Source organism: Macaca nemestrina, unplaced genomic scaffold (genome assembly GCF_043159975.1).
Source record: "Macaca nemestrina isolate mMacNem1 unplaced genomic scaffold, mMacNem.hap1 Scaffold_155, whole genome shotgun sequence".
NCBI classification, from domain to species: domain Eukaryota; kingdom Metazoa; phylum Chordata; class Mammalia; order Primates; family Cercopithecidae; genus Macaca; species Macaca nemestrina.
Window position 1 is genome coordinate 26,658 of NW_027257638.1, and position 13,698 is coordinate 40,355.

Sequence of the window (13,698 nt, forward strand, 5' to 3'; positions counted from 1 at the left end):
AAAGTTGTTCTTCCCAAATCTCCTTCTACTGCCTTCTTCATAAAATGTATGAGAAACAGGGAAATTTAAAGACATAATAGAAATGGCCACTTTTTCTAGGTACAAACTTTGTGAACATGATTTTCACCTGCTGGGCTTTTTCTCCACAAATTGTGAGCCTGGAGTACATTTTCTCCCTCGTGGTTACACATTCAGAGTCAGGTAAAGTGGCTTTAGCAGTAAAGAGGGGAGTGCAGTGAGAAGTGACCGGGCACTGAGGAGGGCAGACAGGGAGTCCACCTTGGTGGCCTGCAGCACTCCTGGGCCTCGACCTTTACTTTTCTATCTGTACAAGGAATCTAAAGGCCCGTGATTCTAGAACACGACAGCTCTTCATACACACATACGCAAACATCACACGCCTATGTGAAAAGCTGTGACACTTGGCTGATTTCCTGAAGAAGTTGTCTTGTATCATTTCTACTCAAGTACTCCACCTCCTTCCAGACAAGTATCTGAGGATGATGGCCTATCCCACAGCAATGTGTGTAACCTCTCCTGCTTAGGATCCCCGTTCACATAGCATTTTCCAAAAGCATTTGCTGTGAAGTGACAGAAGAAAGAAGAAGAAGGTTCTTTCAGCCCATTCACTCATTCATTCATTCATTCAACAAATATTGACTGACTATCTACGTGCCAGGTGCTGGTGATATAACAGGGAACATATATTTTTGTAGGTAGAGACAACCAAAAAGCATGTTCAAGAGTGATCGATGCTGTAGAGGAAAATACACCAGGAAACAGGAAAGAACAATACCCCTAGCCACCCTACACTGGGGTGACGCTAGCGTTACAAAATGGAAACAGGGCCCAGGCACGGTGGCTCACATCTGTAATCTCAGCTCTTTGGGAGACTGAGGCAGGTGGATTACCTGAGTTCAGGAGTTCAAGATCAGCCTGACCAATACGGCGAAACTCTGTCTCTACTAAAAACATAAAAATTAGCTGGATGTGGTGGCACACACCTGTAATCCCAGTTACTCAGGAAGCTGAGGCACAAGAATCACTTGAACCTGGGAGGCAGAGGTTGGAGCGAGCCGAGATCAGGCCACTGCACTCCAGCCAGGGTGACAGAGCGAGACTCTGTCTCAAAAAAAAAATAAATAAATAAAAATAAAATGTAAACAGAGAATAAGATACCAAAAGAAAGAACATGAACGATTGATTGTAACAAAAGCCTTTGTAAGCTGACACTTTCCTTCCTGGATCCTTGTCCCTTACAAATGGAAAAAAAGGGCGGGTAGGGGTAGCATCAAAATGATGTTTTCGGATGGCTTCGGGTTTCAGATGTCTGACAGCCATACTCATGTACTTCAAGGAAAAAGCTCTAGCTCTAGAAGCCATCTGGGCAATGGTTTAATGTCTTTTTTTTTTCCCCCAGAGGGTTTTTAAAATACAGGAAAACCTGTGTGTTTATTTGGCTGCTCTGTGCCCGCACACGTGCAAACTATGCTAACAGGTTTTTCCGTGTTTTGCTGAATTTGCCAGCTTGCCATAAACAGGCTTCCATGTCTTAATTGTCTATAAATAGCACAAACACCCAAAAATGCAAATCAAGACAAGCTGTCCCTTCAACTGCTCCTGCCATGATGGCAGCGAGCGACAATTGGCCAAATCAATACGTGGAGACTGAAGCTGTCCGGCAGAGAGCAGAGGGCCGACTGCTTTTCCCATAGCATTTAAAGAAACAAGCGGAAACGGCTCTCCACACAGGACAGACACGTCCTTTATTCTTTGAATAAATGCTGCCAATGCCCAAAATACTTTCTCCATCACACTATCTATATGGAATTCAAGTTCCTTCCAAGACCATGAGTAACACCAGTGATAGACTATGTTTAGCCCTAATGACCCATTAGCATTCTTTTTCCTCTGAAATGTTGAAATAATAATATTGAGTGAGCACTCACGAGGTGCCAGGCTCTGAATTTGATCTCGTTTAGTTCTCATTGAAATCCTGTAAGATCAGTACCATATTCTCTCATTTTTCATAGATGAGGAAACTAAGGCAGAGAAAGGCTAAGTAAGTTGTCCATGGTCACAGGTTATTTAGGAACTTTTCTCCAAACTTTCAAAAGTTAACTACTGCCACTATTACAAATGGGTTTCTGTTTGTTTGTTTTTGGTTTTTTTTTTTTTTTGAGACAGGGTCTTGCTCTGACCAGGCTGGAGGGCAGTGGAGTGATGACAGTTCACTGCAGCCTCGACTTCCTGGGCTCAAGTGATTCTCGCACCTCAGCCTCTCCAGTAGCTGGGATTACAGGCATGAGCCACCACGTCAGGCTAATTTTTTAATTTTTATTTTTTGTAGGGATGGGGTTTCACCATGTTGCCCAGACTGGTTCCAAACTCTGGGCTCAAGAGATCTTCCCAGGTCGGCCTCCCAAAGTGCTGGGATTACAGGTGTAAGCCACTGTGCACAGCCCTACAAATGTGACTTGTACAAAGTCAGAGCAGTGAGCAGGAGGAGAACAGAGACTTCAGCGAGTCTCCTGGCTGTTGCAACACCATATCCCTCCTCCATACCGTAAGGTGTCTACACCCACCAAGCTCCTAGATGTTGCAGGCAGGCCAGCTCAGAGACCAAACAGCAGTCAAGAAAGAGAAGATGCAGACATGCGTCCTGATTTCAGCTCGAGTGTGCCTCTCTGCCCTGCAGCTGCACAGGCAGAAACCAGGGGCTGTGAATGTGAGGCAGTGAGTTTGGTTCCAGGCAGGTAATCTTTTGGGAGACCATCCCATACAATTAGTGTTACACTTCTCAAAAAGGAAGTGTGACTTTTATAGAAAAATCGATTCCATTTGGGAGAAAGGTCTAATAAAACCACAAAAGGATAATACATTCATACAAAAACAAATTAAATTCATCCACCACAAACTGAAATCCCAAAGCCCTCTGGGCACACAGCTGCTTTTCTGAGCTGAAATTCAACTCCAGTTGAGAAATAGGTCAACTTTTCTAAAAAGATTTCTTTTTCACATGCCTTTAATAAAAATTCCTTTCCCTCACTTGTCATTTTCCAGATTTAATGGCTCTGTTGGCCTTCCTCTCATTTAGGCCATGAGCACTGACTGCATGTCTGCTACAGCCCGGACTCCAAGGGAGGCACCCTAGGGAACACAGATGACCGCAGCACAGCGACACCCTCAAGGAGTACACACGGGGAAGGCAAGATGATACCATCGCAGCCTTCACACACAAACGAACTTGGCATCCATACCCCGTCCCATTTCTAGAAAACAACGATGCTGGGTCAGTAACATTTACCGAACAGCCTGCAGTGTGGAGGCAGGCACGAGGGGGTCCATGCGGGGACGAGCACCTTCAGAAGGGGGCATGCAAGCAACGTGGAGGCAGGAGACGCCCCCACGCACAAGGGCCAGCCTGGGGGCCTGCAGAAATGCCCATGCATCTGGGAAGAGGGAGAGAGGACAAGATACTTAAATGCTCCAAAATGAATAGAAGCCTCCCAAGAACCTCCCCCAAAATGGGGCAGGAATTTACAAAACACCAAACCGAGCATGCGCAGTTACCTGAGCATAGCGCCACCAGAGCGAGCTATCCAGGAAGAAACAGGGTCACTAGAAGCCTGAGCCTCTACTCCCAGCTCTGCGACTCATTCACCCTATGACCTTGGTGAAGGCTCTTAGCTTCTGTGAGCCACAGAGAATCATGGGAAAACAGAAGATATGAAAACTGCTCTGCCTTTTTCACAGAACTGCTGAGGGAATAAAATCAGATAATGGATTGTTAAATTCTCTGTGAATTACGAAGCAAAATACAAACGCATGACATCATTCTTACCATTAACAACAGCACTGTCAAATTAAGAGCAGAGTTAAGACCACAGCATTTTCCACCCCCCGACTCCCCAGAGAAATAGTGAGTCCAGCCGATGTACTTGGGCAACCCCAGTATCTAGGCTTTGAGAGCCTCAAACAGCTCATGAACTCTGACAGTATCACTCCAGCCCAGTGCTCACTAAGTTCTCCAAGAGAGCCAACTGACAGAAAATACTACAGCTTTTTCAGCTGGGCTTGAAGCCCTCCAAGCTGACAGAACAGCTTAACAATGAAGAAGAGGTTTTCTGCCACTAGGCTCAAAAGCTGGCTTTTGTAGATTCCTATAGAAAGAACATTCAAGGCCAGGCGTGACAGCTCATACCTGTAATCCCAGCAATTTGGGAAGCCAAGGCGGGAGGATCACCTGACGTCAGAAGTTCAAGAACAGCCTGGCCAATATGGCGAACCCCCCCTCTACTAAAAATACAAAAATTAGGCCGGGCATGGTGGCTCAAGCCTGTAATCCCAGCACTTTGGGAGGCCAAGACGGGTGGATCACAAGGTCAGGAGATCGAGACCATCCTGGCTAACACGGTGAAACCCCATCTCTACTAAAAATGGTAAAAAAAAATAGCCGGGTGAGGTGGCGGGTGCCTGTAGTCCCAGCTACTCGGGAGGCTGAGGCAGGAGAATGGCGTAAACCCGGGAGGCGGAGCTTGCAGTGAGCTGAGATCCAGCCACTGCACTCCAGCCTGGGCGATAGAGCAAGACTCCGTCTCAAAAAAATAAATAAATAAATAAAATACAAAAATTAGCTGGCATGCTGGCGGGCACCTGTAATCCCAGCTACTTGGGACGCTGAGGCAGGAGAATCGCTGGAACTCAGGAGGCCGAGGTTGCAGTGAGATGAGATCATGCCACTTCACTCCAAGCTGGGCGACAAGAATGAAACTCCATCTCAAAAAAAAAAAAAAAAAAAAAAAAAAATTCCTTTTTGCTGATGTTAACTTTCCTGTGCTTAACACAGAGAAATCATACAACACTGAAATCCTAAAAAACATATCATAAAAAGCATTTAGTGACTGTAAAGACATTCCATATAACCTGTAACAGTGAGTTCCCCTCCTCTTTCCAGCCAGCTCCACTAACACTGTGACCCTTAACAATGCTTTCACTAACACAGAGGAAAATTAATAGGACCACTTACCCCTCTCAGCTGACAGCTAAACCAGTGCTTCTCCCTGGGCTCACTAAAGATGACCTTTACCCAAAACCAGGCTGCAAAGACCCCGTAAATGTTGACTAACAATTTGAAAATTCCCATGTTCTTTCTCCACTCCTAAGGAAGAGGAACTGAAGCCAGGTGTTTCCAGGTCACAACTAACAGAGGCCTTAAACATCAGATGGCCCATCCCCTTCTTTGAAAACCGGGGGATCTAAAGCTGAGATTATGGAAGAAAACAGCCTGTTTAGTAACAAAGTGAAAACCAAAGTCTAGTCACCTAACCTCTTGTCCAGAACTCCTGCGACAATCCAGCACCCACACAGGATGAGTCTCCCTAACCAGAAACTCCGAAATCCACAACTTTTTCAGTGCCGACGTGACGCTCAATGAAATGTTCATTGGAGCAGCTGAGACTCTGGATTTTTGAATTCAGGATGCTCAACCAGCAAGTACAATACAAATATTCAAAAATCCAAAACTGTAAAAAAAATCTGAGACACTTCTGGTTCCAAGCAGTTTGGATGAGGGATATTCAACCTTCCTTTTTTTTTTTTTTTTCCTCTAATGAAGGAAATTAAAAATGAGACCTCAGCAAAGCCATTCAATCCATACTAAAGCCATTCAATAGTTTAATTAGTACTCATTTAAAGTTAAGTGCTACCCGCAGATATTTTAAAGGATGAATACATACATGCCTATAACCCCAGAACTTTAGAAGACTGAGGCGGGAGGATCATCTGATGTCAGGAGTCCAAGACTAGCCCGGCCAGCATGGAGAAACTCCATCTGTACTAAAAATGCAAAAATTAGCCAGGCGTGGTGGCGCACACCTGTAATCCCAGCTACTTGGGAGGCTGAGGCATGAGAATCGCTTGAACCTGGGGGGAGCACGTTGCAGTGAGTCGAGATCACACCACTGTACTCCAGCCTGGATGACAGAACAAGACTCTGTCTCCAAAATAATAATAATAATAATAATAATTAATTAAAATTGTGTTTTCACATGGGAGCCCATGTTCCCAGAACACAAGCCCTGCTCTGTGCTCCAAGGGCACACAGGGTGCCCCTTTATCTTAATGCTCACCATATTCCATGGCAGCCATTGGCACATGTCTGTCCATCGCACTAGACTTCCTGTGCATGAGGCAGGGATCATATATTATTACCTTTCTGTCCCCAATGTCTGGCCTAGAAGACACTCAGTAAATGATTCCTGAACTAAGTCAGTTACTAAGACATGTTAAACTTGTATTAACAAAATTGATTTAATAATTTTGCCAATGCAGTGTTCATACCACACAGCTTAAATCTCAACCTGCAGATTTATCTTGTGTTCTGCTAGATTATCACCTATTAACATTCAGGAGGCACCTAGTATGTGCTAGGCATTACTAATTGCTGGGGATCTAGCAGTGACAAAACAACATTCTTTGTTCAAAGAGAAGTTCTAGTATAAAGAGGAATAGAAGGAACAGGCTGGATTGATGAGAGAGCTAAGAAAAGGACAGGCTGCTGTGGGAAGCACCTGGTCTTGCCTGGATGGTACATAGTTAACGAAATCTGAGTGACTCGTATAGAGTAAGATCATCTCCTCCAAAGAAGCTAATGAAGCTTTGATTCCCCAGTACCAGAAGGCACCACAAAGGTGTGCACAGCCACATGCTTAGTGTACGAAGTGAAACCAACCAAACAAACAAAGCTCCAACTTCCAGAGGCAACGGTCCAATTATGAAATCCTCTGGCTATGTTCAATTGAAATTCAAGGTATTCAAGAGACCAATATTTAAGTGATAAATTAACCCAACCACTTAAAACTAAAGTAGTCTTTGGATCAAGGGGTAAGGGTATACTACCTTTTACAAATTTATTAGCTCTTAATATTTACATTTAGATATGATGATGATGGTATAATAATAACTTTACTGAGTAGTTACTATGTGTTAGGCACCAAACTAAGCACTTTACACACACACTTGCACGATCCTGTGAGATGATAATGACCCCTTGTCATCCCATTTCATAGATGAAAGTCAGGTTTATATAAGCTTAAAAACTTGCCCCAAATGACACAGCTAGTTAGCAAAACCCAGGCAGCCTGACTCCATAGGCCTTGTTAAAAGAAGTAATATTTATAAACTGTCCAGCACAGCGGTGGTACAAACAAGAGTTCAATAAATGCCTAAAGAGTACTTCATACCCCAAATCGTTTCCCGTCAATCAAACTAGACTTACTCTGGTTCTGCACAACCAACTGTCAAATTATTGTTCCATGAAGAAAAGGTGGAATGGGTAGAGATCAGAATAGAGTGAATAACTGGTGAATACACTTCATGACAGGTAGTAACAGGAGGTGGCATTTAGGCTGTTTCCACATTTGTTTGCATAACACTTTTTTTCACAGTTCTAAAGCACAAGAACCATTCTAAGCTGGTGAAAGCATCAGGCATGTCTATGATCCAGGACTCCAATTCACTGTGGATCAGCGGATCTCAACCTTTACGGTATATCAGAACCACCTGGGGGTTTTTAACAGCACTACAGCTGCCCAGGCTCCGTTCCTGCAGATTCTATTTCAACTGGTCTGGAGGAAGCACGCATGCTTTTTTCACAGCCTCCCAGATGCAGCTAGGTTTGCAAACCACTGTCCAAGATGCTCTCACACTTCCGCTCAGTTCAACACACACTCACTGAGATTCTAAGCACTATGAATCGGGCTAAGTAAACAAGTCAGGCTCCACTCCCTAATAATATTGGCAAAGAAACCAATATCAGAGATTTATTCCAGTCCAAACCAAATAAATTGCCCGGTGAAACAAATGCCCTGGCATAGTTTGCCACACAAAACAACTCCCTGTATATTCCCGGTCAGTAGCCTAGAAACTGACTCTGAGCCATGAGAATTCAGAATCAGGGGAAAATGCCAGTCTGAGGCATCTGCCACACTCCTAGCACACCCCCAAAAGCGCCCAGCTACATTTCACATCCACTGTCCTAACAGGGGTCGAAATAGGGAAGAGCAGTGCAATACAGAAAACAGAGCCTGCTGGGTGCCCAAAGGCTGGGGAATTCCAGTCCTAGCCCCGCAACCAATCGCTCTGGTCACTTCCCTCTGGTCCTAGTGTGGCCAACAGTTACATGAGAGGGTGAGGCATAAAAACACAGATGTCAGGCAAGCTCCAGCATCCAAAATACATAGAAATTAAAAAGCATTAAGGTGATATCAAGGAATGTATGCCATCAACCAGAAAAGTAACTGAAGTATTCCTTTTCCCATTCATAAGAAATCAAAAGTGGAAGCAGAAAATTGAGCAATCAGCCCACCAAGTTGACTGGGGCAACAGAATACACTCACGGATTCTGTTCACGACATCGGGGGTGACAGACCAAAAGGAGAACTGCAGAGCGTCCCTCTCTCCTCTATACACCCATGCCACCAGCACGTGAGTGCGTCCACACGCAGAGCCCAGTCTCCTGTTCCACTGACGCCAGCGTCCACTCTCCGCAAGCCTACTAAGTGCCACATGTGCTATGATGCTCCCTCATCTCATCACCATAGACATCCCTGCTGGAGGTGAGTATGTGACAGATGAAAATCACGGAGGCCTAGGGAGGTTGAGACCCGGTGAGGGCGTGCTTGAGAGGGACCCCATGGCTGGGCTCTCCATGCCGCTCTCCTCAGTAATCACTCCCAGACCAGAACAGCGGGGGAGAATTTTCTTCCTCTCACTATTTTCAGCCCCTTGGCTGACCCAGCATTCCCCAGACAGCTATCGAGTTCTGGCAGCTCTAAGGCCACGAAGCCATAAACGCAGGGGACACACAACCCATCTGTCTCGAACGGGTCTTTTACTTGTCATGCTGGTCATTTCTAAGAGCAGATGGGTTAAGAAAGACTTGGCAAGTTACCACGAAATGAACCCTCCACTCCTCCCTGGGGGAAGGCTGAGTAGCGAGCAGTCAGGCCGGCTTTCTTCCCCCACTCCCTGCATTCCTGTCCCTAAGGAGCCACAGACAATCCCACCAAATATAGGCAGGAGACAGCCACCTCCTTCCTAGAGCTGGAGGGGGGAAGGGTCCTCTCGGGCCTTTCTAACTGCATGAAAACCAAACTGTGAGCTGTACTGACCCGGGGCTCACCCATGTTACAGGCATGTACAACACAGGTGCCCAGTGGTATCATCACACAGAACTACGAATGTGCTTTCCATCGTTTTCATACAATGATTCCAGAACCGCTATCCACACAGCTCCAATTCTCACACATACGACGTGCTTCACGGATTACACAGCATTTTCACCAAGCCCCTCATCCGCTCCTCCCAGCAGCCTTGTGTGATCCCTTGAGTATGCTTCCTCGTCTCCATTTCTTAAGAAATGGAGTTTCTGAGGTTATGAAACCAAAACTTTCCCAAGAACATCCAGCTAGTGTTAGAACCAGGATATGAGGGCTTCTGATTCTAGAACCAGTATTTGTGCCACTGTTCCACATGGGCCCCTCCAGGGATTTCTGCCTGATCTTGAAATGCAGACAGGAAATCCATCTCTCTACAGTCCTGGGGTTCCCTATAGACAAGAAGTCAAACTTCTAACAGAAAGCTTATACTTATTTGGAAGGATACCTGGGATATTCCTTTTAAGTTAGTTTGTTCATATTTTGGAAAGATTGTTCCAATGGCAATGCGGGGCATGAAGTGTAGAAAGGATTCCATGAAGAGGCAGAGAAACAATTCGGTGGCTCTTACAACAGTTCAAACGAGGCATGAGGCGCAACCAGAAAGGACAGAGGGAAAATGCATTGGAAAGAAATGCAAAATGAAGTCCACTCAGACCCAGGATGGAAAAAAGGGAATTAAGCATGATGGTGGTGTCTAGTTTGAAAGACTGATGAACAACGATGTCATTAACTACTGCAGAGTGGTATCTGGGGCCTGGGTGCACCAGTTTGTTTAACCATTCACCTGCTGAGCAGTCTGCGGGCTGTTTCCAGTTTCTAGCCTTTATAAATAATACTGCTATGAACAGGTACATATAGGCTTTTGTGTGAACGTAAGTCTTCATTTCTCTGGGATAACTGCCCACGAATGTGACTGCTGCATCCCATGGCAATTGCACATTTAGTTTTTTCAGAAACTGTCAAGCTGTTTTCCAGAATGGCTGTGCCATCTTCCATTCCCACCAGCCAAGTGTGAGTGATCCCGTTTCCCCGCATCCTCACCAGCACTGGTCTTGTTACTACTTTATATTTTAGGCATTCTCATAGGTGTATAGTGATGTGGCTTTAGTGTGCATTTTTCTGATGGCTCATGATGTTGAACATCTTTTCATGTGCTTATATGTTATCTGAAATGTCTCTTCAGGTCTTTTATTCATTTTCAAAGTAGATGATTTGGTTTCACTGCTGAATTTTGATAGTTCTTTATATATTATAGATATGAGTCCTTTATCAGACATCTGGTTTGCAAATAGTTTCTCCCAGTCTCTAGCTTCTCTTTTCATCTTTATTTTGCATTTTACATTTTAGTCCATGATCCATTTTGAGTTAATTTTTGAACGAGATATGAAGTTTAGATCAGAGTTCAGGGTTTTTTCCTATGCATAATCAGGTAGCCAGTAACTTTTTTAAGAGACAAGGTCTCACTCTGTCACCCAGGCTGGAATGCAATGACAAGATCAGAGCTCACTGCAGCCTCGACTCCTGGGCTCAAGTTATCCTCCCGCCTCAGCCTCCTGGAGTAGCTGGGACCACAGGCAGGTGCCACCATGACCAGTTAATTTTTTTAGTTTTTGAAGAGACAGGGTCTTGAGCCATGTTACCCAGGCTGATGTGGAACTCCTAGGCTAAAGTCATCATCCCACTTATATGGGGCCAGGCAGTGGCACATGACTGTAATCACAACATTTTGGGAGGATGAAGCAGGACAATCACTTGAACCCAGGAATTCTAGACCAGCGTGAGCCACAGAGGGAGGCCCTGTCTCTGCAAAACATGTTAAACATTAGCTGGGCATGGTGTTGTACACCTGTGGTCCCAGCTACTTGGGAGGCTGAGGTGGGAGGATCTCTCCAGCCTATGAGGCTGAGGCTGCAGTGAGCCATGATCGCACCACTACACTCCAGCCTGGGAGAAAGTGAGACTTTGTCTCAAAAAAAAAAAAAAAAAAAAAAAAATGCTAGCACATCACCCATATCAAAGACAGGTATTATCTTTTTGAAAATTTAATTACAGTTATGTAATGGACATGTAAAATGTCCACTTTGAAAGCTTGAAAAATATATAACTAAGTATTCTTACCTTAAAATTCTGATTCCTACCTAAGATATCGCATACTGTTTACATAAGTATCACAATGCCTGGACAACAACTAAAAATGTGTACGAGGGAGAACAATGAGCATGTATGCCTGTTAATTAAGGTATATTTCCCCCTCATTACACAAAAAGTCATCACAGCAAACCCCTGTGACGGTATCTAAAGAAAGCCTACAGTTTTACTTCTCTGTATTATAAAATGCAAGGCTAAAATTCAAATACTAAATATTTCCTGAAGCCAAGGGTAGTTTACTTAAAATAAATGCCTAGGGTCTATATCAAAAATATGAAAAAGCTAGCTACTTCATAGCCATTCCAATCTAAGTTCAGCTTTTTCTTTTTTAATTGACACATAATTGTGTACTGTACATACGTATGGAGTACACATAGGGATGTTATAATACATGTAATGTATGTGATCAGTGTAATTAGCATATCCACCATCTCAAACATTTATCATTTATCATTTCTTTGTGTTGGTAACGTTCAATACCCTTCCTCCAATTATTTGGAACTATATATTCTTTTTTTTTTTTTTTTTTTTTTTTTGAGAAAAAGTCTTGCTCTGTTGCCCAGGCTGGAGTGCAGTGGTGTGATCTCAGCTCACTGTAACATCTGCTTCCCAGGTTCAAGCTATTCTCCTGCCTCGGCCTCCCTGGTAGCTGGGGTTACAGGCACCCACCACTATGCCCGGATAATTTTTGTATTTTTAGTAGAGATGGGGTTTCACCACGTTGGCCAGGCTGGTCTCAAACTCCTGACCTCAGGTGATCCACCCACCTCAGCCTCCCAAAGTGCTAGGATTACAGGCATGAGCCACCGCGCCCAGCCTGAAACTATATGTTCTTGTTAACTATAGTCATCCTATGTTATAGAACACTAGAACTTATTCCTATCTAGCTATAATTTTGTATTCTTTAACAAATTTCTCCCTATCTCCCTCTTCCCGCACCCTTCTCACCCTCTAGGATCCTCTGTCTACTTTCAACTTCCATGAGATCCACTCTTTTTTGCCTTCCACATAAGAGAACATGTGCTGTGCAACTTTCTGTCCCTGGCTTATTTCACATAATATCTTCCAGTTCCATCCACGTTGCTGAGAATAACAGGACTTCATCCTGTGTTATGGCTGAATAGTACTCCACTGTGTATAAAGACCACATTTTCTCTACCCATCATCTGCTGTTGGACACCGAGGCTGATTCCATATCTTGGCTACGGTGAACAGTGCTGCAGGAAACACAGAGGTGCAGATGCCCCTTCGACAATGATTTCCTTTTCTTTGGGTATCTGCACTGTAGTGGGACTGCTGGATCACACTGTAATTTCATTTGCAGTTTTCTGAAGAACCTCCATACTCTTGGCCATAGTGGGTGTCCTAGCTTACTCACTCTTATTCTTTTTTCTCTTTGAGACAGAGTCTCACTGTTGCCCAGGCTGGAGTACAGTGGTGCAATCTTGGCTTGCTTACTGTAGCATCCGCCTCCCGGGTTCCAGTGGTTCTCATGCCTCAGCCTCCCAAGTAGCTGGGATTATGGGCAACCGCCACTGCACCTGGCAAATTTTTGTATTTTTTAGTAGAGATGGGGTTTCACCACGTTGGCCAGGCTGGTCTTGAACTCCTGGCCTCAAGTGAATCACCCACCTCAGCCGCCCAACAGTGTGGGATTACAGGTGTGATCCACCACTCCCAGCTAATTTTTGTGTTTTTAGTAGAGACGGGGTTTCACCATGTTGGCCAGGCTGGTTTCAAACTCCTGACATCAGGTGATCTGCCTGACTCGGCCTCCCAAAGCGCTGGGATGTCAGCGTGCGCCCTGCGCCCAGCCAGCTGCCCTAGTTTACACCCCCCTACAGTGTGTAAGAGCTCCCTTTTCTCCATATCTCCACCAGCACTTGTTATTTTTTGTCTTTTTGATAATACCCATCCTAACAGGTGAGATGATACCTCACTGCGGTTTCTGATTTGCATTTCTCTGATTATAAGTGATACTGAGCATTTTTTTCGCATATTTTTTGGCCATTTTGATGTCTTCCTTCAGGAAATGTCTGTTCGGTTGGGTGTGGTGACACAAACCTATAAGTCCAGCACTCAGAACCCTAAGGCAGGAGGACAGCTTGAGTCTACACCGGCCTAGGCAGCATAGCAAATCCCTAGCTCAAAAACAAAACAAAAAAAAAAAAGAAAAAGAAAAAGAAAAAGAAAAAGAAATATCTGTGTCTGTGTCTGTGTCTGTTCAGCTTTTTGATCTCCAAAAATTAAGAGTTCATTTTGGAATCGGACGACCTGCCTGATTCAGGGACAATCTGTGTTTGGTTCTACTCTCCTACTTCCTATGTGA

General features: G+C 44.5%; 1 protein-coding gene across 5 annotated transcripts in view; it reads right to left on the reverse strand.

Moving 5' to 3' along the window:
• Window positions 1-13,698, reverse strand: part of LOC139361304 (SH3 domain and tetratricopeptide repeat-containing protein 1-like) — a 42,510-nt gene that overhangs the window by 18,372 nt on the left and 10,440 nt on the right. The window contains exon 1 of one of the 5 annotated variants that reach the window (XM_071089927.1): window positions 3,574-4,406. The exons of the other annotated variants lie outside the window; for them this stretch is intronic. The gene's annotated coding sequence lies outside the window, so the exon portion shown is untranslated. Of the gene's footprint in view, window positions 1-3,573; window positions 4,407-13,698 lie in introns of those variants that run through there. 5 annotated transcript variants of the gene reach the window in all.